We start from the raw sequence: 26,852 nt of genomic DNA, 5'->3' as shown, positions 1-26,852 counted from the left end.
CGAATACATACAATTATATATCTCGAAATTATAAGAGAAAAAATAGTTTGACTCGTCAATGTGATTTACGTATTTGCCGAGAATAATTTTCAGATATTAGCTTATATAAAATGTAATACATATAAAAATTTACTTATATAAATAATTATAAATTTTAAATAAATAAAAAACAAAATTTATTATTATTATCGCAGAGATAAACGAGTAATTAATTATTTTAAAAAATTAGTAATAAATTAAATAAATTGTTAATAATTTACCTTATAATTGCATCGCGGTGACCGCGATACCTCCTCAGATTTCTTCCTCTTTTATTTATTCTTTTTAATTGCTTTTTTAATAAGCAGCTCACATTGTGCATTCACTCGCGAATTAATACGATTAATTGACGTATGCATGCACTAATTAACGGAATACAATGAAAGATCGCACAATACTTTGTACGACATTTCCGAGCACTCACGACACATCTTTTATTATTACATGATTAATTAAGATCGCACTTAAACTTTGTTAAACGCATCGCAATTCTTTTTAATGGAACTTGATTCTTCCTGCATCGCGATATTTGATGAGAAATTCGAAATTGACATCCACAATTTAACTTTTTAATATCGTTCATAGAAACGCTCATAGAGTTAATATCTCGTTTATAGAAGTAAATTAATACGATAAATCTTTTGAAAATATGCAATTAAAATTTAATGTTGACGCGATTAAATTTAATATTGATCTAATATATATTACAACTTCAAAAGAATAAATTAATTTTAATATATTAATTTATTGTATTAATTTTATTATTATATTTATTGTATTAATTTTTTATATCGTAATAAATAATTGTTTAATAATTTGCAAAAAATAATTGCGTTTAGCATGTCGCGTCGTAGTAACTCGTGATTGTTTCGAGAATTAATACGAGAACACCCGGAACGCTTGTTCACTCGAGTCTCGTCAAGGAGAAAGTATCTATATACATAAAATATTAGAGAGACAGACAGAGAGATACAGAGAGAGAATAGAATCGATATACCGTACATTCATTGTATATTTTTATTGTCGTGTTATATAAAATACTTAACATACCACAAAATAGATTTATGTGAACATTCTATTTTCTTGAAACTTTTTAATCTAACTAATAAATTATTAAATTAATAAATAATCAATAAATGACGTAATATTTTTTATTACTTTAATTATTTGATCTTGCGATTCTTGCAATTGTATTATATTATGCGTTTTTAATCCGAAAGACAAATTATATCTAAATTAGGGAAAAATTCGAAACACGATGCGAAATACATTTAAATCCAAGCATTATATTATAATATAATATTGTTGATGTATAACACATTGTTATTTATTATATAATAATGCTATGGATGCACAGGCAACCTGTTATTATTCGCTTGACGAGACTTGAACGAAAAGGTAGCAGCGAGAGATTACTACGTATTACGTCACTTCTTGTCATATGATCGCGACAATTTGAAATATCTCAAACGCGATAATATGTTTATTACAATTGACAATTAACAACAACGTGTCGACTATTTCGCGTTTAATTGAAGCAAGTATTTCATGCAATTTATTCCTTCGAAATATCATTAAAATATATCGAGATTTGCAAGATATGTGTGTATAAGATATATCGCATACATGCAATAGTAAATTTCGATAACTTATTTACAGACATGTCATCGCATTTAGTATCTCATTAATTCGATTTATGTACTTGTGTGTTTATGTCGCACAATATGAGTAAACTGCCAATGTTTTCGAGTTTTCCATCATTGATGGAATGTCACGAGTATAGAAAAATTCGATTCCAATCGAATAATGTCGCTCTATGACGTAATTATAATAAATTGTGATTCTGATTAATTATATAATACTAAAGTATAATTTTGATGGGAGTGTTGTAACAAAATATCGCATATATTTTAGTGAATACAATTAATCGTATTTCCGCGAGTGAGAAAATGACTTAAAGAAGTAACCAAAAGGTCAATAAGAGGGATGAAGGAGAAAGCTCGGCGAAATGTCAGACGACAGCGCAGCAATCATAAAGTATGTAACATGTAATTTTAAATAATTTATTATTTATTATTGTTTATTAATATTATTTGATACTAAATATTTATTTCTGCAGTAATAATCAACATCATTAGATGATATAAAATGTTATAAAATATTTTAAAGCAGGACACCCGCGTAAAATATTAAATAAAATAAAATAATTATTGCTGTTATCGTGTTCGCATTTTTAAGTGATGTAATTATTTTTTATTGCTGTGTTTGCTAAGAGTGCGGAAAGGAAAAGAGAGGAAGAGAGCAAGACGGGATTAGAGTCTCGAAAGGACGGAGAAGCGAGAAATGCTGGAAACTGGATATCCAGTTTGTCCAGGGTGAAGCGATAGCCGTGCTCGAGATATCGCGCTGCGCGTTTCACTTTGCATCTGCTCTTCTCGGGACCGAGGATAAATCGACGGATAAAACTCGCGTAAGCGCGAGATAACGCATCCGGAATCGATGGTCGCGCCCGCAGGATTATTTTATGACCGTAAGTGGGCTATGAAAATCGGACAGATCGTACGCATTGCATATGGGCATTTATCGATTCGCCGGCGGAATCCTGCTTATTCCGCTCGTACTTCCGATTTTCCTGTTAAATCTTGAATTACGTTCAAAAGAGAGAATCTCTCGCGGATAAGAGAACTGTCGATATACCGTTACAACCATCAACGCGCCTTTTATAAATTCTGTATATACAACCGCGATATGTTAAGTGCCCTATATTTAATTCAGAGACCTCGTGTAACAATCCGGTAAAATGACGCGGCTTAAAATAGACATCGCATTCCGAATTACTAAATACAAATATAAATACTTATATCTGAGAAAAAAAAGCGAATATAAAAAATATTTTTGTGCGAAATATTTATGCAGATATCCATAAGTGTCGCGTTATTTGCGCCAAGTAATGGCCAAAGGATTCCTTAGCTCGGTTACAAAGGAATGTCAAGGGCCAGTATCGTGTATCCTATTGCTCCCGATATTTAGTAGCCGTGGCGGTCGTGGCAGTCGATCCTAGCGATCGTGGCGAACGATCGCGACCGGTCGGTCGGTCGGTGTCGTTAACGGTGAGTATTTCAAGTCCGTGCCCAGTCACGATAGCCTCGAAATTCGCGGTAGTCATCATAAATCTACGGATCTAAACGCTCTCAATCCAGCCGATCTAACAAGTTGCGCGAATAACATCGGCTTCGAACCCATTAAGACGCGGTGAGAAAAATCTGAGAGATCGATATATCGCTGTTGAAACGTGACAATGGGGCGCGTGTATACGGCGATCAGTCGAGATTGGTCCAGCGTTGCGTTAATAACACCGCGTACGATTAATGAGGGTAGCGATTCTGTCATAACAACGTCGAGTTTTTTTACCTCTTTTAGAAGATTTAGAAATTTCAATTGTCATTAATGCAAATTAAAATCTCAAATTATTTCAAATAAAGAATATATGCATATTATTTAATTTAAATTATTTAAAAATTAATAACAAATTAGGATTCTCATCAGGTGCAAGTTAGAATTAATAGAAATTAAAATTAAAAAATATATTATATTTGATTTGAATTTTTTAAAAATTAATAAATTATTATGAGATCACAAATTATGAGATAAATGTAAATTAGAATTGTAACGGTGATGTAATTTATGATTATTGCTTTGCGTCTCTCGCAATTTCATGTCTATGCAAGGTCAAGAAATGATCAATAACCCTTCCTGGGATCATCGATTATTATAATTTCCGTCACGATATGGATCCGCGATATTGCTTGTTATATGTGTGCTCTAGTTTCGATCGAACCGGTGTATACCGTTCGCGGATCTAGATCTCGAGTAGGCCTGATTTGCGATAACCACAAGGAGAGACATAAATTCTGCTTCTCTACGAGGTTTTTCTAGATTATCAAAATACCAGCATTAAATAGAATCAGGTTCTGTATTCCGGAATACCGTCGCAAAGGTACGAATCGCTATCTACGGTCACCATGGCTATTTCAGACTATTCATTAATCTTGGTTGTCGTTCTTTGCTTTGGTACAATTTGCAATAACAATCGTAGTAAAAAAAAAACTAAAATCTAAAAGAGATCACATTGATGAAACTATTAATAAAATTCTTAATTTTTAATTGTGACATTTATTTGCAAAAAAATAAAAAGTATGAAAATATTTCGAAACTAGAATAGTTATTAATATCTACCTAAAAACAGAAGGAACGTATAATCACATGCCTCCTTTTAACGAATTTCCAAATAATATAAATATTCTCGCAGAGCTTCGCAATAATTAAACCTCGCCATAATTATAGTTAACGATCGAATTCTTCAGTTGCGCGTATCGGTATTTTGCGATCTTCGATCGCGCGAGTTGATGAAGAATCGCGACATGTAGTGGACATGCGCGAGCTAGGAGGTATGCATTTTATGCACAAAAGCCTGCGAGCGCCGAGAATGAGAAAGAGAGAAGGATGGTGGAGAGGAGCCCGTAGGATCTCGACGGAGGAGCGGCGGCGGTTCGTTATGCCGGCTCTCCGCGAGGACAATTAATTATCTCCTGATTCCTTCTAAGAAACCAGTCCAAGTACGCCCGAGCGGGCACACACCGACGCGACTACGGCCGGCCAGATGCACACGTACGCATCTACACACCCGCGTCCGCGCGGACGGTGTTTTATAGACACATATGATGGAACACTCTCAGGCTGATCGTGTTTCAAACCGCAGAGGGACTTAACTGAGAAACGACACACGTTCGTTCCCCTGCCGCTACATCTACGGCTGTTGCTCCAGAGTCTCGCTCGTCTGCCGAGCGATTCGGCCGGCAACTGACCACCTTTTCTCTCTTTCTCTTTCTCTTTCCTTAATCTTTTTCCCTTCCTCGTAGTCCGAATTGCATTGTCTCGCTGACGTAAACCCTGCAGTTTGTGAAACATTCGATAACGCGTAGAGGAGATCGAATTTCTCGATTATGCGTAATCATTCTAGGAGCAGAAATGTGATTCGAGATGAAACAATTAGTTTGATTGCCGTGGACAACGTTAGCGATTAGTCTCCAGTGTTTGTGTAATATCGATGATTAAGTTAGTTTCGCGTAATCGCTCGATTAAATTGTTACGTTCCTCACTCCTCGGAAGGGATCTCTCGTCGTGGCGTTTACAAAGCACCGTAGCGCTATAGTGAATTACGAGGTATATGAGTCGAAGCAACAGGTTGTCAGAGAGCGCGCAATCGGATGGAAAGTTTAGCGAAAAAGGTTTCCGCCCTCTCCATTTATGCGACGTTATACACGTAATCGCGCAACCTCGCGACCCGGTTTAACGATCTAACACTTTATCAAGAAACTTTGGCATTTCGGGACGGTTGCGAGTCATTAACTCGTCTAATCGCGCCTGAGACCCAAAGGATAAAGACATTCATCATCATTAGAATGGCTAATTATCGCGAGCTCTCAACTTCGGGGATATATGCGTCCACTTTTGCGGCTTGTCCGTTCATTAGGCGCTCGGGAGGAAGCTAACGGGCTTCGACCGACGACGGTAATACGAAGAGCCCGGGGATCCCGAGGAAACCCATCGTCGATCTACGTGTGGACACGTGTACGCGTACGTGCCGTACGATCGGTTTCTCGCAGAGTTTAGCTCGTCGAATCGTGGAATCGAAGTCATTCTCTTCCCTCGTTCCACCCTTTCCTCTCTTCTTCTCTCTCTCTCTCTCCTTCTCCCTCGCTCCGTGCCCTTTTTTTATTATTCCGTGTAAGCGCGTTCAGCACGCGGGGCGCGTGACACGTCCGCGGCATCCGGTCGCGTACGTGACGTCATACGCGAGTTATATTGTGTCGATAGACCAACGCTGCCCATATGGTCCGGTATTGGCAAAGTCGACGGTAGAAGCGATCGATCGGCTCGATCGTCGGAGTTGAACTCTCGTAATCTCGTAATCTCGGAGGTCAATAAGTGACAAGTATTCGCGATTATATGGATGAGCCGCACCGTGTCCATATTCATTTTCTCTCGCGATTCTCACTATTGATATATCTTTTATCAAGGACAGTCATTTCAAAATTGCAAATGTGTAACATTTCTTTCATTTAAAGTTAGGAAATATAAATGTATTTATAATAATTGTGATCGAATTATAACGCGAGGAGAATTAATTTTTTCGGAATTTCCACCGTTGTCTTTTTTTCCTATCCATTTCGAAATGGAGGGAGCTTCGCGAAATGATCGCGCATGTCCGTGATAGTTCCAACCCCTCGATCACGTCGCGAAGGGTGGAATTCCGCGAATGGGAAAAGCGAGCTTGGAACTTGCGCGTTGGCTTTCCGCGACCGCCCCTCTCGAACCGGGAAAACGGAGAGTCGCTTCTGCCGAGAAGAGGGTGGATCGAGAAGGGTTTCCGGGGGTAAGTGACGCAGGCAGTCTTGTCTGACTCGGTCGCAAATCGCCGCGAGGTGGGCGTAACCGGCGATTCCTTTTTCTGCGAGGTGGCGAACTCCGCGGCAACTTCCGCCGACTGTTTTGCGACAGGAAATTAGAATAATTCGATGATACGTAACTGTTGCGGCCAGAGCCAGAGGGGGCGGCCTTCATTTGAATATCTGTATAATCGGAACGTCGTTGGGGCGGAACCAGAAAACGGCGGAGCCTGCCGTCGACACCTTCGCACCCTCGTTTCTCTAAGGGATGTGTAAAAAGCTCTTCCTTGCGACTTCTTTTGCCCCGTCTCTACTATTCAGGAATGATAACAGCTTCCATTTCATTATGAAGACCGTCTATCTCGTGTTTTTCACGTTATCGAAATTAAAGATACGTCAGAGAATTAAATTAGTAATTACGAAAATTATAATAGCGAATTAACGAGTCAGATATAACTGGAAGAAAATTAATCTCTCGCTTTAAGCTTGAAAAGTTATAAAAATAATATGTATTGGTTTGAGTAAGAACTGGTTATATAAAGTGAAGGCGAGAAGGATTGTTTCTGATTTCAATCTAGACAGAAGTCTTTAAACATCGCCGTTCTTTTCCACGAACAACGAGATAGGAGCCCTTTTCGAATTTAGCCTTATGCGTGTTTCGCCTTTTGCACGGGCGCGCGAACGAATAAGGAATTCATCAGCTAAAGGTTGGCAAACGCGCACCACCATAAAACCGAATGATTTACGCTCGACATTTTATGGGCTACAGCCAGACGCCTTGACTTTGCGAATTTTTCGTCGATTTTCGGCTGGCGTTGCTTGCACAAAAGTCCCGTCCCTTTGTTAATTCTCGTAAAGTCGATGAACATTTTTTTTACCGATTGGCTAAGAAATAATCTTAATCAATTACTTTCCTCAACACGTTATTTAGTGTTGCATTGTATATTATAAAAAATTCGGCCATTTTTATGAAATTTGATTATTAATAAAATTTTGATTTTTAGTAAGTTTTATAGCAAAGAAATATTGTGTATATTATTATCTTTAACATTTTTAATTTTTTTTTTTTTTATTAAAAGAATTACAATTCTGAGTCAAATTATGTGTCTAACATAAGATATATTATACATATTATTATTTTAAAATATTTTTCCTTTTAATCTGTCACATGTATCCAGTAGCGATAATTATTAATTAGTTAATAATTTTTGTTTTAATTGAATTTATGTTGATCTCTAGAGCATACATCAAGTTTCGTTGAATCATAAGGCTTCCTAAGTATCGATAAATCGCGCATTTCTCTCTTTCTCTTTCTTTCTCTCTTTATCATTTTGTATGATTGTGTGTTGTGTATATGCGTGTATTTCTATATGTGCATCTGCAAGACTCTGGGAGCCGAGTAATCGGAGAACTCGGTATAGTCGTCGATCGATGTCCCGTTCTTCTACCTGCTGCGTATCTTTATTCGCGTCATATAAAAAAGCCAATTTTTGCGAAACGAAATAGTCGCGTTAAAAAACATAAATTGAGAGTCCTCGAAAAAATTTAAACGATCTCGCGGCAGTGAAGAAGAGTCATTTTCGCACGCCATCGACGCCTTATAAATCTCGAAAGTATGATACTCGCTTACCCTCTAGTCACTATTATCTTTGCCCGTCCGCTGTGAAATAAAATTTTCACACGCGCGAAACTCTCTCTCTCTCTCTCTCTCTCCCGACCATTAATTGACCGATTTAGAGATTTTTTGTCCCGTCGAACTTTTTTTCGGAGCACACAGACCTTCGACGGTCGATGGACCGAGAAAAATGGTCGAACGAACCTGTCAAAATATTATCGACAGTTCTGCCTATTGTCAGGCGATTTTCCGGAGGTTACAGCATCCGCACGAGGGGGTCCAGTAAGAGAGGGGTCCCGTTCGGGTCAACGTTTCGGGATCGGGACGGTCGATAGGTCAAGCGTTAACCGCTCAATTTCACAGGCGGACCCACAAGGAATTTCCTCGTTTCTTCGGGAACAGGTGCCATTGTGCACCCATTTTTCCTTGCCGTCCTTTCATCGGCTCGCTTTTCACGCAAAAAAGCGTATAATGGCCGGCGTGAAAAAGTCGAACGTTTCTCACTCAATTGCAATCGAATCGTTCTTTTTTATTTTATTTAAAAAAGTCAACGAAAAAATGTTTCCCTGTCGAAATGATTTGTCGGGAGCTTCCCTTTCGATGACAATCTCCGCAATAATTCAAGGCTCGAAAACTGGATTGAGAAAATATCTGTCGTAACAGTTGGTGAAAAAGATTGAAAGATTTTCTTTCCAGCAAATACAAAGATTCACGATACAAAAAAAAAATTAAAATACGGTATAATACTAATTTAGATATAAAATTCGGTATTAAAAGAATTGAAACACGCGTGTTTGAAGAGCTTAGCGCGCTCGATTCATCCCAGAGCTCTGTTCGCATCTCCGGTTACCAATACATAAAGAATGGCGCATAAACGTAAAGGAAATTACGAGGGATTAAAATGATAAGGAGTGCATAGAGGCAGTGCCGACCAATAAAAGGTCATTGACATCTCACTGGCATATACAATCGCCACGTTCACATCCGTGTGCGCGCGTCTCCTCGTCAATAAACATGCGCGTTACGCGACACAGTATTATATATGCACATATATGTATATATGTGTGGGACCGACTCACACGGACTCGTCGTTAAAGATACGAACACGGGACTGGGCGCACATGTACGTACGAGGTTAAATTCGTTAATAAGTGGACGTCGTTGACGTTATTCTCAACTGTTATACTCGAATGTCTCTTTTCTTGCGACGACGGCGAGACTTTTAAATGAATCTGTTTTTACGAGGACGCGCGCTTGTGTAGAAATATTCTTTTCATATCTTTTTAGCCTGCGCTATACGCCAAGTGGATGCAATGGAAACGGAAATATACAAGTGCCTTCGAGAGATTACACTTTCGAGTTCAGCGTACAAATATATATATGACCGAAGAATAAACGGTGCAAAGGGTTTATTTTACTTAGAGTTTCTCCGGGGGTTTTCTAAATTTTTTTAACGCGGAAATCAAATTAATTACAAGTTTATATTAGCTAAAAACAAATCGCAAGAAGCTTGCAAAGCTTTTATTCGTTGACGTTGATTGACGAATTATTGATGAATTTTTCAAACATTATTTTCATAATCTTCTCTCTTATCCGACGATGTTGGAAATTAAATACCTTCGAGGATCGTTAGTATCTAGCACGCGCTCTCTCGAAACGCGGTATGTCACGTGTAACGCCTCTTCTTCACATATTGGCTGCCCATTGTTTCGTCGAACTTCTCAATTAAATGCCCTACGCACTCGCGTCGGCTCCCTTCCTCCGCGATACTTCTTCCTTTTTCCTCTGTCCATCTCTCTCTCTCTTTCCCTCTCTTTTTTTCGCGCGAATCGTGAAAGGACTACCGCTTGATTCCAGGAATTTACAAACGGGAAAGAATTTCTGGAGAAAGACGGAAGGGGAAAGAGAGAGAGAAGAGAAGAGACGAAGTTCGCACGAGCGAGAGGGAGACGTACGCGAGTGATATAGGGAGAAAGACACGTGGTGGGTGTGAGCTACTGGTATTTTATTGTTCGCTCGCCGTGATTTGTGGTGTTGTTGTATTGTCGCTCGAACGACGGTCGCTCTCGCATCGCGGAGTCGGGGCGCATCCGAGAGCGAAGACGCGCGTTATGGCGATTCTGTAACTAAGTCTCTCACATCAGCTCTGGATAACGAGCCGGGGATAAATGTAAATCCCACGCACGGCCGGTCGAATAGTTTTATTCCGCCTTGGCCGCTCAATTTTCCCCCTAGCCCGCCTTCGACGTTTTATCGTTCGGCCAGCCAGAACGTTCACGGTACACGCGCGTTTGCACGCGATAACATTAACACCTGTGACATCGAGCCGCGATTGTAATCAGTAAAATACCTCTTGCAAAAGCTCTGCCCGTTGAATATAGCGTTGGAACACGCGCGACATTATGGTATGTCCCTAATAAGAACAGCCGGATAGACACAATTGACTGAAAACCAGTTTGCGTCCTGTAAAGTTTGTCACCGAGTATTGACGATGACACCAGGAGACGAGGCAAGAAAAAGAGAGAAAGAGAAAGAAAGAGTAGCGAGAAGGTAAAAGTCGCGAAATTTGAAGCGGCTGTGTGTCTCGGGCGTGAAAATAATTCTAGAGACAGGCCGGATAAATGGGAAAGATTCGCCAGATAAATTACGTTTCGTGTAACAAAGCGACAAGGCGGGCGGACGGATATAATCGGGATTTTTTAAATTAATTGCCTCGTAACGTCCATTTCCCGAAAGGCACATAAAATCCCCGTCGAGAGCGCCGACGGGCCTCGAATATAAATTACGCGTTCCTTGAAATACTCGCACACTTTACCGTCCCTTCACTGCCACGGGCGCATCCTCGGGGATGCAGCTGATATATATGTATAAATCGCCGATAAATCGAAAATATTGATACATAAAGTACCTCGATATAGTGTTAATCTTGTGCGTTTATCGAGTTCTCTTTAATTAAATTTTTTAAACTTTATATATTGTTTTTATCTCGCGGTAAAACGAGGAAAAAATTTTTAGATAATGTTGAACATTAATTAAAAGAAAATTTTGCACTTTTAAAATATTTCAAAATATTACGAGAAATTATTTTCTAATGATAGATTAAAGTAAGAATATGGATGATTAAAATGATCGCAATCTTGTTTCTTGAGAACACACGATATCTGTCGCCAATAATTGCGCACCAATAGTTATGCTCGCTCGTTGAAAGGGAAAATATACGGGCTAATTCGTTTATTTCATCGTTACCCTTTCTCACATGATTTGCAAAGACAAATTCAATCTTATTTTCGCAAGATAACATCGTTATGGTTGGGTTTAAAATTTCTTTATCCTTGGTAGGCCGATATATTGACTTTTGGTTTGAAATTGTTGACTTTAAATAATGCATCTTTATTCTTTAATTCATGACAAAAATATTTGGTCGCGTTTAGCAATTAGGTCAAACTAGTAAGTAAATAGTTTAAAAAATTCTATTCATAGTTTATTTGCATCTCGAGAAACACATACTTCTCGCTATGCCATCAATTGTCTGAGCGGAAGTAACGCGAATTGTTAAAGAGACCAAGTGCACATCCCGCAAAATCGAATCACATACGATATTTATTCTCACGCTTCGGACAAGTTTTCACTTGCATCGTGGGATGTGACCAGGTAATTCCGTTCCGATAAGAGGCCTGGATTTACATAGCCGTGGGAATTGATTTGACGCTCATTACGAACGATGACAAGGTCGCGCATACCTGGGCACACGTACATATGCGTTTTACGTGCGATACGCTCGAGTATCGACTCCTCTGCCACTGGTATCGATTGTTCGCCGAGAGAGTCAGGTCGAGGGATATCCCATTTCCACGGGACACATAATACTCGCGCATTCCCGCGAACCTCCGTTTATTTCTTCGCGTCGGGCTTCGATATCTCGCGAGGCACTTTGCGTCCGCGATGACGGATAAGAGGACAAGTGCTTACGGTCCAGTACTCCAAGTTATCGTAGCACACTGTGATTGATGCAGTGATAAATAGATAGTTTCTTTTAACATAGACAAAAGTGCCGACATAGAAATATTTTTTAATAAATAAATAAATAAATAAATATATTTGTTAGTACAAGAAATATTTGTATGTTGAAAAATTTAATACTCTACGGGTCGGTGATTGAGATGAAAATCATAGATCTCGCCCGATTAAATTATTATTCCATCACGCTTAACGGTTCGTTTTTAATTAACATTCGCAAATTATCTGTGTGTTTCTTTGATTTGGGCACAGCTTACTTGAGGCAATTATTTCATCGTCGATGATTTCCTAGTCGAAGTAGGCGGACGGACATTGATGGAACTGCGTTTCAGCTAATTAGAATCTCTCGTATTCGCGATAAACTCACCTGCGGAAGGCGAGCAAAAAAACAAGCCCGAAGAAAGAACGGTACGTCGAGCAGGATCGACGGATTTTTGCCCGCAGCCACGACGACCGTTAGAAACGTTTTTAGATCGCGAATTTGGATCTCCTTTTTTTTACGGTCATTATCTGTGTAACGATCGTCATTAAGGCGCTCTTATACGAGCGGTCGATCATTACACAACAGGAAACGTCGTAGAATCACGCAATTATTAGTTTAATTTTCTAACGCCTCGTATACGGGAACACAACATTCCGGTGTTCAATGATCACGACGACGACGATTTTTTATCACTTCGTGCTTTCGTTGCCATCGTCCGACCACTGGCCATAATGAATCTCATTGATTCAATAAACGAGTATATTACGGTCGAGTCCGATGTGGTTCTATATAATGGCATTTTAACGCTGCACTGTATGATTTGTTGTTTTGGCAGTATGGTCTTATTTTCGTTAGATCCAAAATAGACCCGGAGGCCTTTGCTTACGAGAGGATGTCTCGTTTCCGCGGCAAAATAACGTAAAAATAAATAAATAGTGATCAGTAAAAACAAAACGCTCTCCGCAATTTGTTCGAATAACAAATAAAGAGATATTAGGGAATTAATAAATTTCCCATCGTCCCTCGATCGAATGCACCGGAAGTGATCGGAAGCGACGCGACGGCCACGTGTAGCGCCGGCGAACAACGCGTTAAGTATCGAAGAGACGAGGCGAGGCGAGGCGGATGTAGCGTTGAAAGACAGCGAGTCGTTACTTAATTCCATGCGCTCGCTTAAATAGAACGACTTAGACTTAAGGTAGTCTGCAAAAATGAGGGAACACGCCGTTGTGGGACTTGTTCATACATCCGTATATACATCGATACATACGAGGATAGAGATGGAGAAAGAGAAAGAGAGACGGAGAGAAGTGAAGGTGCTCTCGCGCGCGCACACGCGGATCCCGCGATGTCGGGGGTGCCTACTGGTTTTGATATACGAGCGCACTAATACACGCGTATCGAGCACGCGTGAGTCATATCGAAAACCAGTCTCAGCTGGCGAGAGAAAGGGAGAAAGAGGGAGAAAGAGCGAGAGATGCATACGCATCCATACACCGTCGAGATAGTCGGCGCGAAGCGAGAGAGACCTTTGAATATTTCAAGCGTGTGATGCGTGTGCGTGTGTCGTTACGAAGGCGTGTGAGTAATCTCACCGGTGCGGTGCGCTGCGTGCTCCGGGGATACGCACGTGAGATTAAAACGCGTGTGCGTGCGGTTATTAACGCGCGCGTTGCGTATGTATGTATGTGGACTGGATTTGTTACCCGGTTATTTCGAAATTGTTTTCTGGTTCGAGATGAGGCGATCGATAACGGACATCTTGTCTCATGATGACGGTCACTTTTCATAAAAAGCTCCATTTTTCGTTAATAAGGTCGTACTCCGAAAGGAGGAGCCTTCGGCTGGCCTAAGACCTGGCCGTGACATTTCAATGAGCGCGCCGAACTTTAATCTGCGCGATCTTACAGATATTAACGGGACAGAGAGAATAGTTTGAATGTGTATTGTATATATCCGTTCTATTTCTCTGCCACTACATTTTGATTCAACCTGATATACCGACGTGATTTACAAATGTGCATTCCTATATTACAATAGTAAACCCTTATACAACGTCGCGGAGAAAGTTATTTCATTCTTCATGCTCCTTCGTGTACGAGAGACGAGGTCTCGGGTAAATAATACGCTACCGTGGGATGCGAATTTCGCAGACGCGATTATTGATCGATGCGATCGTGACCGTCGATGCGGATTTCTCCATTTGTTTAAGGAGAATAGCGAGCGTGATTGCTTTGACGAATGATGAAGGGTAATGCGCGAGTAATGGTTTCACTGCGAGAGCGGATAAAATTGCATGTACCGGGATATAAAGGTCGCGCAGTCGACGCAAATACGAAGAAAATGTAGCAAACGTTGTCACACAATAACTTGGACGAAACTAATTCGTTTACAAATTTCTAAATTATTTCAAAAAGAGATCATATTTCTTATTTAAAATAAAAATAAAATTATCATACGTTTGCGACTCGAAAAAAATCAAATATGGACAAAACTTTTGCGAGTTTTGACATTTCTGTAATCGTCGAATAAAAAAAAGAAATCATTAGCGAATCGATGCGTCCGCAGGAAATTGACAACGAGAGAGAAGCGCAGACGTAAGCAGCGTATCCACCCACGATGTGGCGTACTGTAACGAGGCTACAGTCCATTAAGTGCGTGCGGCTATTATGGCTAATGCATTACGAGGCGATAAAAAACGGGAACTATAGCACGCACACATACATACATCCTCAGATGTGTGCCCTTCGTCGCTCGCGTCTGCGCCCGCGCGCGCACACTCGAGAGAACCGGACCACATTCCATGTCGGACGAGTACGAACTCTCGCTGCCCGCCCGAGTACAAGGCTCGTAGATACGCCGACGACACGCGCGCACTGCAAAACGCATCCGTCTCGATCGGTCCGGACCGGTGACACGCGTCCGATTCTCTCTCGCGAGGAAGCATTTCCTCAAACATTTCGATAATTTTAGACTTTTAATCATCTCGAGCTTTTCTCAGACGCGATATAGAAAAAATGATGATAGGAGACAGACTGCTCCGAGTAAGATTTGTCAAAATGACATCTGGTTTATCTAGGAATCCCGTAAATAAGAAAGGAGGGCGGATGAGAAGGGGAAGACACGACGAGAAGAATGTAGACGCGGAAACGATAGGGTAGCAGCGTGAGGTAAAAAAACGAGACGAGGACGGCAACCCTTTTCTGTTTCCTATATCCCTCCGTACGGAACCACGGAAACTACCTTGGAAATTCGACTCTAAAAATATTCGTCTTATGGAGTTTCTCCGTTTTTTTCGACCGTGCTATTCCCTACTACTCCGACTCTCTTTTTTGTCCTTCTACCCTCGGGAGACGCGCATCAACCATATGGCTTGCGCGCGCGCGCGAGGGAGAGATAAAAAATTCATATTTTCACTGGAAGGGCTGAGACTCTGAACAGTATTTTTAAACTTGGAAGAGTGCTCCGAGAAGGAGATCATTCAACTTTCGTTTGTCCGTCAGATTCCTCCCAAGTTTCCCGAAATCCTTTCCACACCTATAATTAATTATCGAGAAATTAAGAAAAAATTATCGCGATGATGAAAAATAATTGTATTACACTTAAAAAATGAAATATTAAAACAAAATTTACGTTTTTAATCTATTCGTTTTTAATCTATTGAAGTAGTAATATAGAGCAAATAGAGATGGAAAAAATGCTGACAATACCTGAAATAAAAAATAGCTTTTCCATTCATCCCCAAGCGATCATCGGCGCGGTAGTCCGTTATTTAAAGGGTTCCTTTAGGCTAATGGTTTTCTCACACGATCCTCGAAACGGTAAAAACCCTTTTCACGGAAATCGAAACCCCTTTGGAAGGCTGTGGCGGGTTCAATCATTGGCACATTACGCAAAATCATGCGGTCCCACCTAGTAGCTTCCGATACCTGGAAACACGATATTTTATTGGTAGATTAAGGCGCGGCCCTTTAAGAAAATGTCATGGTAGGGAAAGAGATGGCGAGAGGACGGGCGAACGTTCTGACCTATTTTCGAAGGGTTTCGCTTCAACCCTTTCGAGACCTAACGGGATGCCGCGACTTTTTTCCCACATTCTACTTTTCCGAAAATCGACTACCTGATCATCAACTGGTTGTTGCGACGTCCAAAATGGGGTCGTTTCATAATACAGGAAAGGGTTAAGAAAGGGCTCACCGTTCTTCCTACTTGAAATTTTGATTAGTTTTGCCGAGCAAAAAATATGGATTCATAATAATTATGCAGGTTGATCATAATGATTATTTTCGTAAAAATAGTTATAACAAATAAAACTACATATTCTCTCTCTTTTTCGTACATATTAATAATAATAATCGTAATTTAAATAACGAGTGAGAAAAATAGATAAAAAAATAGTCTAATTAATAATTTCTTTAATAAATACAATGAATATAATAATACGCGTATTTCCTCTAATAAGAGTAACTTGCGCAATATTTCCGTAAAGCGAGAAAACACGTAATACGGCAGACACATACACAAGTATAAGAATATAGGAATATAAATACAAACGGAACGATAATTGTGATAAATGAGCGCGTTAAAGAAATCAAAAGAGACACGTTCACACGGCGGACTGGTATAATCACGTGAATCAGACCCATTTTCGTTTATGACTCTTTTCAGCTTTAATCATCCTTAATCCCTGTTACAAGCTACCCGCACGATGTAAATAGCTCGGAAACGTCAATCTAAAAATTGGAAGAGATATTAATGTCGCGATGTATCAGAAACATAACGGGAATAATATAACATGTACGAGGAAAGAGAGTTTCTTACGATACTTTGTCATTCTCGTCGGAAAAGTTTTTAACTAAAAGCAGCCTTTTATTCATTCGCGCGATAATAATGTAATATTGAAAATCAATTATTAATTTGTCTTTAGTTTTTAGTTTTATTTATAAAAGAACTATCTATTGTTCTTTCGATCGCATCCAATTTTCGCAACACATAGCATCCCTCGTTTTCTCTCAATTAGCGACATCCCCCACCTACCCCTTGAATAATCGTCGTAACCCCAACGTAACGCATCGGCGATAAGCATCAGCGGCATCGTAAGGGCCTTTGAGGGGGTAAAAAGTGGGAGTGTACTTCGAGGGCACTCGAGTGACGTCATTGGTCGACGGGATCTTCCTGCGAAGAGGGTAGGTAAAGCGGCGATTCTGCGCAGGGGTGGAAAATCTGTTCGCGAATCGTGATGATATATTACATATTACATCTAGCAGAGCGTTTCGTCTTCACGTATCATAAGTTTTTTGTCACTCGACACAATGCTGAGCATTATCTAGTAACGCAAGATATACTATATAAATACAGAGAAAGCGATTCTATCATCAATTAAGAATAACGTAACCTCAGTAAATATATTCGTTTCGAGATTTATTTCAGAGGAACGGCTAATATTATCCTAATTTGAAAAGAAAAGTAAATGTCAGAGAGGAGTTTCTTTCAACGATTATTCCGATCGGAATTACCGTCCACTATTCGCAGATTCGCCAAGATGCTCCCAGCCGCGCGTGAGCGGGAGCATCTCGGCGGCGGCTTACAAAGGCGGTGCGCTTGGTTCGCCAGCCGGTGGACGAATGCGAGCGAGAGCGATCGGAAGAAGAGGAAGGAATCGCACGGCAGAGTTCTCTCCGTCTCTTTGCCCCCGTCATCGTCATCACGGCCGTGGTACCGCGACGACGAAACCAACGCGGCGGGAAAGGGGGCGAACGATGCGTACCATCGGGGGTGGGAGGCGGTAGAACATCGGCCGAAGGCGGGGAGAATGCGACACGTCACTATACCCGACGGGGTGGGGCATCCTACGAGCGTTAAACTGGTGGGGACCCCCAAAGTATCCGCGATCTTTCCCTCTCGGTGAAAGAGGGGTCTCAGGTTGAGGAGAGAGAGAGAGAGAGCGGCGTGTTCTCCCCCTCCTTCCCCTCCTTTATTCCCCCCTCTCCGCCGTCTCTGTCTCTCACCCTTTGGAGGGGTTCAGTCATCTCGCGCCAGCCGAGCCACGCGCACTCTCTCCTCTTTCCGACAATCCGGGGTCTCGTTGGAGAACCACCCCGTGATTCTGGCGACGACGAAAGCGTTAGACTATCGTCGCGAGGGTGGCGTCCATCGTCCGAGGGTTGCGGTGGTGGAAACGCGTGGCGAACTTTGCGGGGGGTACCGAAGAACGAAGGTACGCGAGGAACGAACCGCCCTCTTCGAACATCGGGAGACCACCCCCACTTCTTCCCCCTCTTGAACAAACGCGAGCGCGCGCGCGCGTCCGCGTGCCTCCCTCCTCGTCGCGGGTGCTTAGACAGCCTCGGGAATCGAAGACACACGGGTACCGAGTTTCACGGGTGGAGAATCCGCGCGTGTCCTACGCGATCTCGCCTTCTCTCGACGGGAACGACAGTTTTCGAGTGTCGCGATAACGCGAACCGGAAAAGCTTGTCTTAACTCTGACGTATATTTAATCGGGGACGTGTATTATGTATGCGTAGTGTCGTTATACCGTCAAACTATCATCCCGAGTGAGAACGATCGAGTAGGCATTCTAATCTGACAATTTTCGGAGAAATCGAGGAAATGATGCACGATGAAATCCAACTGTCAAATTAAAATTCGACGGGGGCCGGTTGGGAGGATTGCCAATCGCTGAAGAGACGATGAGAAACTGGAGCGAGAATGCCGGATAATCATTCGAGTGACGGTGTTCAGGGTGGCACGAGAAGTGTCCGATGAGGGTGGAAGTGATCTCAGTGGATTTCGAGGGGGTAAGAGCTGGTGCGTGTTTCGTGTTCCTCGCGAGGCAGAACTCTTTGAAGAAGTCTCGCAGAGCTTCGTGACGATCAGCAAACGAATCGAAGGACTCGAATCGGGATTGTTCGGTGCAAGTGAGCGATTTGGTGCGCGAGCGATATTGAATTGTCACGGTTTTGAAAAGTGAATGGAACTCCTCCTTCCAGGGGGGCGATTAGTGTGAATAATAATCGACAACTGCGATTCGCGAGTCTCATCGATAGAACTATGATGTCGACAGAAGTGATCCGTGGCAGAAACGGAAATATCAACTAAAGAATAAGAGGTAAAGTTTGCTTCCGGTTCTTTTCAATCGATATAGAATTTAATTGACAGGTGACGGAAACTGTTGAAAAATTTCGTAAAATAACATTGATATTTATATATTTCTCACTTATTCTTGTGATACCTTTACAAAAAAAAGTAGAAGAACATTGCTATTTTATGCGATGTACTGGAATACATTTGTAGAAATTTTGTAGTAAGATTTTTCTTTTTCACAATAAAAATTGTGGTATATTATTAATAGAAATTATATTATTATTAGAACAAATTACGAAAACAGTTTACCTCTATCGTGATGTATATTGATTATATTTATCAATCGAATTCGCCTTACAATTTCGCGCTGAGCAAAGTATCGTCACGAAAATTCAGAGATTTCGCTGCTTTCCGCATTCTTCTCCTTTATTTATGTCGCTTATAGTCAACAAACAGTCGTCCATAAACAATATTAGCGACGTTGTGCTTGAATTATGTCTCTCGCCACAATGATGGTTTATTGCTATAAAGTACGTATGTAGTTGGCAGCTTTCTCGTCCCGTTTCTGAGATTTCCGCAATCGCTCTGAATTACATCTCGAGAGAACGAAATTAGCCCGTGGAATTGTTCTCGACGCGATTCCGCGGAATTTTGTCGTAGAAAAATTCACCGGAACGCGCCAACAGAGAATTCGACCGCGGATCAATTTGGCAAAATTTCACACACGACGAGTCGTCCAAATACCGATATTATCTCGTCCCAACTGCACTTTACAGTTTCGCCTGGTGATTTCGAGTTAATAGCTTCGATTTTTCGCTCCCGTGTTATTACATATGTCCTCGATGATGCGTTAATGCGTCGATGTTAAATCGTCCGTATAATACAAACCCTGTTCGAAAATTATCATTCCGACGACATCTCTGGCAGAGAATTCGCGATCTCGATCACTCGACAAATTCCCTCTAGCGAGATTATGTAACTTCCTTTCTTTATTTTTTCTCACGCATACAAGTCATCGTAATAGCTCTACGTTTACTCGACATTTAGCACATTATTCTCATTGCTGCTGTTCGGTAAACGCGTCATGTATTCCGGAACATGCTTTCGCATCCGATGTATTGTATTTAATCAATAATTTGCATTCATAATGTAATTTGTTAGAATAAATGTTACTGTTTCGCGCGATGCAAACATGCAATATTTTGTCTGTGCTCAATATATGTATGTATGTATATTCTCTCTAAGACATATAATATATATTTTATTATTTAATTTTTAAAATTTTTCATTATTTAAATTATGATAAGAAAACAATATTAAGGAACATGTATTAAAACAAAATAATAATAAATTTAAAAATAGTGTAACAAAAATTTTGCGAAAAGAATGATATAATATTAAAAAAGTTTCGCAAAATAATAGATTAAAGAACAAAAAAGAACCAATGAGCGTATCGCAAATAGATAATCCATAAATAATCGAGAGGTAGAGAGCGAAGAGAAAAATGTACGATAGGACAAAAAGGACGAGATAAAGAAATAATCGAGAGGTAGTTGTGCGGATGTGATAAAGAGAGGAGTCGCACAGGGAAGAAATGAAGAAATCAGGAAAGGCGGAATAGGAATGGGTAAAGAAGGAGGATGGAGGACAACCGAGGAATATCGTGTACGTTGATATACGTTGCAAGATATATTGGCAAAAGAAGGAAAGGAGAGAAGCGAAGAACAGAGAGCAAGGGAAGAAAAGGGTCGAGTCTCGAACGGATAAACGCAAACGGTGAGAGAAGTCAGGCGGGGGAGCGAGGGGGAGGAAGAGGGAAGAAAACCACGAAACAATTGGAGGAGCGGAGGCGGCCGCATTTCATGTTGTCTGGCATCGGCTCCCTTTAAAGAGTCTCTTGCTTTTTGTTAGCTCTTCGAAAATTATGATTGTTTGTCCGCGAGATTTACTGCTCGGAGGCTCCCTCGACGCACCGTACGCGTATGTGTGTGTGTGTGTGTGTGTGTGTGTTCATATGTGTACGCGAGTGCGCAAACGCTCTCGAGAGGAGCACCGCGATCTTTCGCTAGGCCGCGAACGGGTTTCCCGAAAGGGAGGAGAGAGATGATGGTCGGGAGGGACGATATAGAAACGTTGGAGGTTTACCGAGAGATTAAAGAATCGAGAATTTACAATGTTCGCGCTACCAAATTGGTGCTCCTTCTCTCTTCCTCTCGCTCGTTAATTTACTCGTCGCGCTATCTCGTCGGATTTATTAAATTAGTCGCTGTTTGGATTAAGAGATTTCACGCTTTGAGCTGGCAAAAAATTCCGCCGAGACCGCTTCAAATAGCGAGACGCAACGCATGAGAATATACACGAATACGTACTTGTCATTTGGATAATTAAACAATTATATTAGAAGCTAATCGAAGAAAATTTCTTTTCGATTTCAGGATATTGCTTACGTACGTGTGATTTTAATCGAATGCATTATACCGTGATTATTTATTCCGTGTAATCAAAGTTAGGTATCTACTGATTATTCATGAACATGCAGTCCATGCATTAATTAATAAGAGCCAAGAGTTATATAATTATAGAAAAAGAAATTGATTTAAATTAAAGAGTAATTTACTAGAAAAATTCTTTTATACATTATACATCGAAGGCGAAGCTAGAGAATTATATTGTATGAGAATCGATTCAAAAACTTTCATCCTTTCACGTTACGAGATTTATGTATCTTCCATTGAACCGCTTTCCATTCTTTGGATTATTACGACTCCCCCCGACTTGGACCGCAACGCATATTCCAGAGAAGACACCTGTTGCCGTATTCGAACTTCCCCGACTTGGAGTCGCGCGACTTTCCCCAGCGCTAAATCGCGCTAAAGACTCTCTTACGGCGCGAATGCATTTTTCGTCCGCCAAGCTACCGAGAGAGACTCGAGAGAGAACATATCCGGCTGATTTATTCGGGATCTTATTGTGGCTGCATGTGGGCCCGGGAACGATGGGCCAACTCTCTCGGACTCCAAGAAGCGATTCCTTCTCCGGCGCGGCGATCGCTCTATAAATTTCACGAGTCTTTCGAACCCTATATTTTCTCGTTATCCTCGCGTTTTGCGCGACACGTTTTATTAAAGTACGATAATTTTACGAGGGTCGGCCGTCCCTCAAGCCTCGCTCGTGCTCTCTTTTTTCTCCTCCACGGTTCGCCGTTCCGCGCCGAGATCAACTTTTTCGCTTTCGTTTACAGTATCTTTGCCCAAATTCGATCCATTTTCCATATCCTTCCCATCTATCATCCTCGATATAACTTTATGCTAATTTTCTTAATTACACGCGAAAATTTTCAGTCATCGCAGTTAAATACACTCGCACGAATGGTGCAAAGTTTTTAAGCGTTTATATTGCGCGTTGATTTTTATCTCATTTTTATCGTATATTAATATATACGATGCTAATTAAGATCATACCGCTGTCGCGATACGACAGCGAAACGCGAAGACGTGACGCGTGATATGTCGATGAAAACGCAGGATGCGATATAATCTTTTGTGCTTTTAATAACGCTTGCACACCATCGGGAATAATATATTCAATTTTATTCGCATGTGGCTTTGTTATCTACGATGCAAATATATGGTGTTAATTATGATGATATCACCGCGTGAAACCTACTTTAAAGTACTCGCTTTTCTTATGTTTAGTACAAATATATATTACGGAGATAAGCTCTAATTAAGACATGCAGGTAAGGTGCAAATTTGTGATGTATTACATGTCGATCGAAAAAAAAAAAAAAAAAAAAAAAAAAACATTTTTAATTGCGCATTGCCGGGAAACGTCTTGGTGCATAGTCGTTGACTTCTCGCGCGCATGTATGGTATATCCGAGAAATTGTGCTCGTCCGAGTCAGCTCGGCAGTAAAAGGCCTAAAGTTTTTAATACTTTCAGTTGTTTTTATGGCGGCTGGCATTTGCTCTTTTTTATTGTTTCGTCCTCCTGCCGCTTGTCTCTCTTTCTCTCTTCCTTTTGTCCCTTTCTCTTTCTCACTTTCTCGCCGGAACGCGAACGAGAGTCCGAGAGCGTATCGGAGTAAGAGAGAAAAGAGGAGACTCACAGTCAGCCCTCTCTGATGTACGACTCGGCAGTCCGCGTGAAAAAAATCCCATAAACCAGTAAAAAAGCATGGGGTCTCTGGACTAGAGGAGCCGAGAGGGATGGACGAGGAGAGGACGCGAAGGGAGGGAAAAGGGGTCCCAGTATCGCCAAAGGAATTCCTCTTATGACGAACCACGCGTGATTTTCTTTCGTCTGCTCCCTTCCCACACTCTCTTCACCCTTTCTCTTCTCATCCTCGCTTTACCCGACAGTTCCACGCTGCGTTTCTTCATCTTCGTTTCGACCCTTTCTTTACTTCTTCCTTCCCCTCGCTGCTTCTTCGTCCGATTCTTTCGCGAGTCTTAATCTTTCGCATCTGTCTATCTAATGCCGTCTTAATTAGCCATAGTAATGTCGAAGCGTCTTGATATGTCGAAGGGAAGAGGGAGAAGCGAAGTTCTGCTAACGTAATCTCATCTTGTAACATTTTTTTCAGTGTTAAGCTCTTTTCCGCTTATTATACATATATATATAATGTCAATTTAATTAGATATAAATTTATCTTGCTGCCTACAATATTTGCAACGTCGAAACAATTTTCGCGAGGAGAAGTCGAACGAGGAAAAATTCTCTCAGTTCGAATCGATTATCGTTTAAATAAATACTTTCGATGTTTTTTACCACGTCTCTCTTTCTCTGTACTTTCTTCTTTCTCTTCGCTTTTTCCCGTCTGCTTACAACACCCAGTCATCAAAACGTGCAGTCTCAATGGGTAAATTAAAAAGCAAAGACAAAAGCAGGTCATGTGACAAATGACGGACACATGTGCCATCGTTTCACGTCTATTATTTGTGCCCGCCTCGGAGGTCTACACCCAGGCTGGAAAATATGTTCTCTCTGTCGTCTTAACATACACTCTCCTACGACACATTTGCATATATTCGCTCGAGTTTAATTTATTGAGATGTCAATCCATATATCCGATGACATTGATAATATTACGAACCCGGACGAGCCGCGCCTCGTATTTCTTTGAATCCTAATTAATTGTTGAGTTGTTTTAAATCTACAATTAATTAAATTTTAAAAATTAATTACTCTCTCTTGGACGACTGTTAAATAAAAGATGATCGATCTTTTTTTTTTACACAACGATCTTGAATATCCACAATAGTATTACGAAAGGAGCGAGTCATTGACCTGGCGATTTTTGATGAATTTTACATTGTTTCGCGTAAGCGTTGTGGACGGAAGTGGCGACAGTGCGATTTCGTTGACCATAATCAATCGTGCGGGTATGCAGATTCGAAGATACGACGTATACATAGGAAAAAACACGAATTATAGGTCTCTCTTTCTCTCTCTCCTCTTTCAGCGCTATGAATAGTTATAGATCGTTTCGCATAAATTAGGCCGTAAGAAATTAATAGCTAATTCAGCAGGTTTTCAATTACGGTGCAATCGAGAATTCAGCGGAATGAAACTTATAAATATGGAGAGACGAGTATCACGACTCGACGGTGTACCACCATCGTGGATGGACCGTGGGCGATATACTTTTGCGAGCGTTAATTGTCGAATTAGCACGCGATTCTTCTTCGCGAAGGTTGTCACGAGCGTTTTCATTAAGCCGCCGTAACTAATTCAACAATGTCCGATACGAATCGACACGCCGTGTCGACGTATTAGAACATCGAAATTCAATGTTAAAAATTACGAGACTCGAGATATTAAATCTTCAAATTATTTGACAGTCTAAAAGACCGCATTCTTTTATCTCGTCCAAAAATTTATATATTTTCGCGCGCGAAACATTTATTTTCCAAACTTTACGAGCGATATTTCGAGGCATTGAACTTTATACTTTGCGATGCAAAACGCTTCCGTCGAAACTCGCGCTCGGATATGTCTTGCATCGAAAACGTTTCCCGCGCTATCATCTCGATGAATTATTATTTCGACGATCATCTCGATCGGGGATCTTCCAATCGTACGAAGAAGGTGAGGGAGAAGAAGAAGAAGAAGAAGAAGAAGGAGGAGGCCGCCCCGCGATCGCGCAGCACCATCCGTAATTTCAGATAGAGTCGGGTGTTATTAAACCTGATAGGCCAGCGAACGTTTCTCCCTCGCGGGTGTTCCCCGACTTCAATTTAAATCGGTGACTCTGCTCTTCTGCACCCACCCTGATCCCCCTCCCTTTCCACCCTTCGCCTCCCTCGCGCCGACTGTTCGTATACGCGCGTCCACCCTCTGTGCCGAAGGGCCCCGTTTCGGTCAGCACGGCGAAAAGAAACGGAATAAGATCTATGACGGAATTGTGCGCGCGCGCGCGCGCAGGAAGGAAGGGAGAGAAAAGAAAGAACGTCTCTCCACTATTCGTTAGATTTCACGATAACGACCGGTTATTAAAACTCGTGATAATTATCAATTTTTAATTATCGACATGAATCGTCATTAACCACTGGCCTGCGTAGCCTCAAATATGGTCCGCAAAGGCCTGTAGCTATCTAAATGTTTTTTTTTCTATCCACACAAAATTATTTCAGCTAGATTTTTCTATATTAATTTATTATCTATTTTCATGAATTATAAGGCAATACATTTTTTGCTTAAATTTATGCTTTCATTCCGTGCAAAATTTTTTACTCAAAATTCTGTTATGTAAGTTTTTCGTATATAGCTTCTTAGATATAATTATAAAATATATAATATTATAAAAGTATTATATATAATAATTACACATATTATTTGCTATTAATAGTTACATCAAATATAAAAAATATGTATTCGTGTAATAATATAAATAAATTCCTAGATGAGAATTCAAAGAAAACGGTTACAACATCGATATTAAAGTTAACATATCATACGTCCTTCTGGAAATTGTTCTCGAGTTCTCATCATATTGACATGTACACCGAGCGTTTAATGGTGTCATAGTTGAGATCGTTTGTCAGGACGAGTCTCCTGACAAGTCAATGCCACGTCAGTCAAAGGAAGGCTCATCGCGTCTCACGATGAACGATTATTCGCGATACGTTGCCGTGGGCAGTTCCGTTTAAAAGGAGTTCGTGCGAGCCAGGTCAAGAATCTTGTTCTCTTTTCTCAACAAATCACCAAAGCGAAGTTTCTCATAAAACTTAAGACGACAAAAAAATTGTATACATTTGAACTCTTCTCGAAGCTCTGTCTCTCGGATTAGAATGTTTTTTTTTCCAATATAAAATAAAGAATAAAAATTGAAGGAAGATGTAATTAATCATCTCAATAACAATAAGTTTTTTAAAATTTGAGTGTATTTATTTATTATTTAATAGCAGATAAGAATCTGAATATATTATGAACGTTATTAAAAGACACGATCGGTAGCAGGCAATCAGAATAATAATAATAATCTCGATCGTAAATGTCGATTGAAAAATCCAATGTTTAATATCTCTCGTACAAAGATTTTCTCCGAGTGGTTAGCGTGTTTTCACGAGAATATCAATGACAGTATTAACGGTAATTCGCATTCGAAGGATCTAAAAAAAAAAAAAAATGTTAGCGACACGCGCGCATCCAGTGGAAATAT

The 26,852-nt window shown here is 40.7% G+C and overlaps 1 protein-coding gene across 2 annotated transcripts in view; it reads left to right on the top strand.

The window, feature by feature from the left end:
* The first annotated feature begins 18,110 nt into the window (after window positions 1–18,110).
* Window positions 18,111–26,852, top strand: part of LOC114938956 (zinc finger protein castor homolog 1) — a 78,602-nt gene continuing 69,860 nt past the window's right edge. Inside the window, exon 1 of one of the 2 annotated variants that reach the window (XM_029313140.2) lies at window positions 18,111–19,214. The gene's annotated coding sequence lies outside the window, so the exon portion shown is untranslated. The remainder of the gene's footprint in view (window positions 19,215–26,852) is intronic. The other variant, XM_029313137.2, reaches the window with a different exon arrangement.

The sequence above is a fragment of the Nylanderia fulva genome, unplaced genomic scaffold (genome assembly GCF_048542155.1).
Source record: "Nylanderia fulva isolate GAGA-0341 unplaced genomic scaffold, ASM4854215v1 Scaffold26, whole genome shotgun sequence".
Lineage (NCBI taxonomy): Eukaryota > Metazoa > Arthropoda > Insecta > Hymenoptera > Formicidae > Nylanderia > Nylanderia fulva.
Note: the sequence above shows the minus strand (reverse complement) of the source record. Positions and strands in the feature narration are given on the sequence as shown.